General features: G+C 38.4%; 1 pseudogene; it reads right to left on the bottom strand.

Annotated features, from left to right (window-relative positions):
* Window positions 1–216: 216 nt before the first annotated feature.
* LOC139889896 (cell division cycle 5-like protein) lies at window positions 217–4,894 on the bottom strand (annotated as a pseudogene).
* Between the last annotated feature and the right edge of the window lie 245 nt (window positions 4,895–5,139).

Genomic DNA, 5,139 nt, shown 5'->3' with positions numbered 1-5,139 from the left:
GGTTGCAAAATCGCTACTCTAGTAGTACAGTAGTACTCAGTCAAGACTTCCTAGGGAATTCTCAGAAACTCGGGGAGTACTCAAATGTTGACCAAATTTGACTTTGACCGATTTTGATAAATTTTCCGAGTACTCCCGAGTTTTGACAGACTACTCGCCAAGTAATTCTGAGTTCTGCATCACTGTCTTTCGCAAAGAAGATTAATGCACATCTCAAAGCATTCAGAGCCGGAAAAAAGCTCATTATCGTTAAATATATAGTTAAATTAGCATGCTACTGATACAAAAATAATTGTAAAATACATTTCTCAATGGTACAAGCCTAGAATCAATAACACCAAAGTACGAGCGGATCATTGTGGCCACACTAGATACAAGGCAGCGTCAAGTTAGTCTTGCGTTAGTGTAATCATGCAAAGAGATAACACAATCAGTTACCAAATTAGCTTGACAGACATTTATTCCTCGTTTACCTCTTGAATAATGGGCTCATCTGTGCTCGTTTTACACTCATTAGTTTCAGCCTCGCTGTTTTTTACAGGGACATCAACCACAGATTGGTCAGCATCAGTTTCAGATGGACCAACCCTCTGTTCAATATCAGATTCATCATCCACTTTTAAATCAACGCTCTGATTTGCATCCTCAACCTGCACGTCAGACACAACTTCTTCCATTTTTGCAACTGCCGCCTCAGCAATTTCTTCCTGTAATTTTGCCTCGTCTTTACTTTTCCATAAGGTTGTGGATTCGTTCTTGGTCTGGAAGCAGATCACCATATCGATTTTGAAAAGTTTTTTCTAATTCTTTTTGCTTTTGCACATCTTCCCAGATGCTATTAATACGAGTGGATGCTGCTAACTGCTCTCGTCTTTGTAATGCTCGAAAGCATTCATACTCTGTTTCAGCGGTATCCATCAGTTTGAAGGCTGCCTCTACTTGTGACCAAACATTTGCAGCTCGTATCTGCATGTAATTAATAACATATTAGTAAAAATAGATTTAAACAGTTGCCAGCAGAAATTATAACATTTGCATGACAAACTGTTGAGTGACATTTATATTAAAACTATTAAAAGTCACTAAAAATAAACAGAAAGATCCCGCCTGAACGAGTTCAACATGGCCCATTTTGACCCCTTACCCATACCACCCATCTTGCCACCTCTGATTAAGACAAGTGTTGGTAAAGATAATATAACTGTTGAGTGACATTCATATTAAAACTATTAAAAAGTCACTAAAAGTAAACAAAAAGATCCTGCCTGAACGAGTTCAGCATGGCCCAGTTTGACCCGTTACCCATATGACCCATCTTGCCACCTCTGATTAAGATAAATGTTGGTAAAGATAGTAACTGAATGAAGAAACTAGAACAAGAAATAGTTATCTCACCTGATAGCCATTTGTAAGAGCTTTTACTTTTTGCTCGAGACGTTGTGCTTTTCTTGTAACGTCATCCATTCTATTCTTTACATTATCAAACTCATCCTGTAAAGCAGTAAGCTTTTCTGAATTTCCAGCAACACTAGAGAGACAATATGTATTGCGGCTGGGGAAGAACATGATGTCATTTAAGCATGTTCGATGTGCTTCAACAAATTCGTCAATATCTTCCTCCTCATGGCCCATTGCAACGCGCAAAAGTTGTGACTCTTCTTTAATCATTTGATCGGCCTGTAAGATTCAATTGTTAAAAGACAACGACAAAAATTAATAAAACTGGGTTGTTGTAGATGTGCAAACACACGAATCTTAACAGCTTATGCATGTAGTATGTTACTTTATTGGAACTGAACATGTGGAAAATGTAGTGTCATTATACCAAAGAATGTTCATCCATTATATTAAACTGCAAGGTTGCAGAACGTGGAAAAAGAGTTTGGGCCGAGTAATCAGTCAAAATTTGGTCAAACTCAGTCAACATTGTCAAAGTCAAACTTGGTCAACATCCAAATAATCCCCGAGTTTCCGATTACTCCCGAAAAAGTCTTGACCGAGTGCCCAAGTAGCGATCTTGTCAAACTGTTATTACCCATTTACACAACAATTATTCTTTTTTAAGCAGAGGTGAGAATGGAAATAATTGCCTACGCATGTAAGAAAAATGAATACAATGATTTATACGTTTGTGTCTGTGTGGACATACGTGTATCCGCGTATGCATACATGTGTGTTTGCAGTTTGTTAAGTAACAGATCAACAACTGTCCAAGAAGTGTTTGCAAAGTATTAAACATTAGCTAACACTGGAGATATTTTCTAGCTTATCTGCATGCACATTTAAAGAAAGTAAACATAAATATAACAAAATTAAGTAATTAATTACCTCTTTTAGTTCATCCACATCAAATCCCTCTATAATGGGAACCGAAACAGATTTCGCACCAGCACGCTTGTTTCCTCTCTTTTTCTCCTTCTGCATCTTTTCATCAACAGGATACTTCACATTATCATGCTCCAGTAAACACAAAAGCTCCTTCCATATCATTTCATCCACCTGTTCAATCAACGTAGGCGGAACAAACAAACTCTTATCTTCATTACCTCTTATTAAAGAGTTCCGTAACAGGTCAACGGACCCCCCAGGTGGTCTAGGTAACTCCCGTTGCAAAACTCTCGACCACTTTTTAGTTAACGCCTGCAACTTACCTTCTTCCTCAGCCTTTTCCCTAGCAATTTGATCAGACATATCCTCTTCCATTTTTTCATCTAGTTCTTCATTATCTTCTGGAACCGGTTGAACAACTATCTGATACTCGTTTTTTTGGCTGTGGAAGACCAGTCAAACCGGACCTCACATTTCGTCTCGTATCCGTTTTTGTACTATCGTGCGTTTCCATTTCTTCATTAATACGAAGCTCGTCGCGTATTGGAGTACCTTTCGGCGTGACACCAAACGGTTGACCAAGTCTAGGTGTCAGACCAGGAGTTGACAATGATATAGCCGAAGGTGTTAGAATCGGGTTCGGGGTTTGAATCTCGGTTTTTTTCGGGGCGACACCTAAAAAATCTGAAGGGTGTAAATCAGGATTTTCACCACCAAGTAATGGAGTCTGAGATAAACGTAACCGGGCCTGGTTTTCAGCCTCCATCATAATAGCATCTTGATTCCTATGTGGGGTCCTCAGTGGGGTCATTGTGTGACGTGGCGTTTGAGTATAATCAGCTAAGAGAGCACGTGTAGCCCCACTTCCTTCTGAAAGTTCTTCACTTAAAGCGGGAAGACTAATTTTTGCAATATGTTCTAACTCATAATCAGGAATTTGTGGTGTCGGAAGGTTCATTTTAGGTCTTTTTCTGACGTTTTCCGGATCGTTCATCTTATTCGCTTGTAATATAGCCGATGGAGCATCTTGTCGCTGTGCAATTTTGTTCCTTGCAATATCTTGTCTTCTCAAACGGGCCTCCTTATCAGCCCGTCTTTCACCTTCCAAATCCTGAATAGTGGTTGGAAACGTAGGTTGTTCAACTACTGAATTTTCATCTGCCACATCATAAAAACCAGGTGGGGTCCGCTTTTCAAACGGGATTTCGGCATTATAATCGATCCCCTTTCGCTTCCTTTTAATATGAATGTTACCGATTCCAGCAGCCTTCAATTCTCTCCTCTTTTGTAAAAAAGTGAGCCTTCGAGCCTCTTCAAGTTGCTTTTCCCTAGCATTTCTTTTGGCCTTTTTGCCCTTGGTATTGGCTAAACGGGCCCGTGCTTCAGAAAGCATTTCTTTTTCATCCTCATCCATATCAACCGGGTCGGGTCGTGCGGGCTTTGATTCTGGGTTCGGATCGATCTCCCCGGGACGCAATTTTCTAGGATCGTCAACGGGTTCGTAACTTTCATCCTTTGCACAAGCTACATCGAGCAGTTTTTCATATCGTTCAAGACATTGGGACGGTGTTCGACCTACGATTGGAGCACTTGTTCTACATTGAGTGGGTATTAACTTAGCCAAATGAAGCAGCTTTTCATCTTCTTCTCTGGTCCACTCAGTCTGTACAGGTTCACAAACGATAGGCATTAGGCATATAAATAACTGAAAATATACGAGTAACAAATAGTCTATAAACAAGAAGCAAGAAGTTCAAAGAGCTAAATCATGCCGAGCTAACAGATAAAGTAATCAGCTAAACACAATACCTTACAGAAAGAAAGCTAGTCTAAAGCATAAATGAATGTAATTAATTTGTTTAGCAATAGTAACAGATAAGGAAAAAGGAACATATAATCAAAGGTTAGTACCACTTGCCAAAACATCTGAAAAACGGTTATTATCTCATTACCACATTGGCTCATAACTAACGTTTTTAACACTTCTTTAGAATCAGATTCTAAGTAAAAGTTGAAATTCAGTTAGCATTCAACCAAACCCACAATAGCAACACTGAGATAATGGTTTCACAAAAATCAACTCTGGAACAGAGCCTAAGTACTACACACATAAACGGTAATTCATCCCATCTAGCACTAACTGTGAATTGTGTTTCATACATATTCCGTTCTCTTAACTATGGCACTAACCTAGGTATTCCAGATATTCAAACCTATCTGCAATTTCATTGATTGAAAGTTTGTATAAATGCACTTGACACTAAAAGATTTCTATATAGATCCATTAGTTCGTATATTGTTCAATAATTGTTTTCTATATTAATTAATTGAATAAAATATTATATGTACACATTCATTAAGATTATTAAATAATATTTGGTATATTTACCTTTTTGATTGAGGGATTAAGCCATTCATACCGCCTAGCTTTACATTGTTTAGCCGATTTACGAACAAGCAGGGACGAAATACGAGCCCATTGATTCTTACCGTACTTCATAACAGCGGCTTTTAGGATTTCATCTTCGGTGTTTTTCCAAACACCGCCCTTTATCATTATCCTCATCTTCGCTGTTTAGATTTTGTACAACAATTTGTTTTTGTTGTTGCTGCTGCTGCTGCAGGTTTTAGTAAAAAACAGAAATTCGAAGGAGAAACCCTAATTTATAGTTCCGTATATGTGGATCTGTATGGATTGTTTCTCCTAATTCTATTGTGGTTTCTCCATAGACGCCGATGAATCGGTTTTTTCGTGTGAGGGCTTTGTTTTAACGATGGGTTTGCTTATTTTAATACCCATATTTATAAGGA

This window comes from Rutidosis leptorrhynchoides, chromosome 2 (genome assembly GCF_046630445.1).
Source record: "Rutidosis leptorrhynchoides isolate AG116_Rl617_1_P2 chromosome 2, CSIRO_AGI_Rlap_v1, whole genome shotgun sequence".
Classification (NCBI taxonomy): domain Eukaryota; kingdom Viridiplantae; phylum Streptophyta; class Magnoliopsida; order Asterales; family Asteraceae; genus Rutidosis; species Rutidosis leptorrhynchoides.
This window is presented reverse-complemented; position numbering and strand designations above follow the sequence as displayed.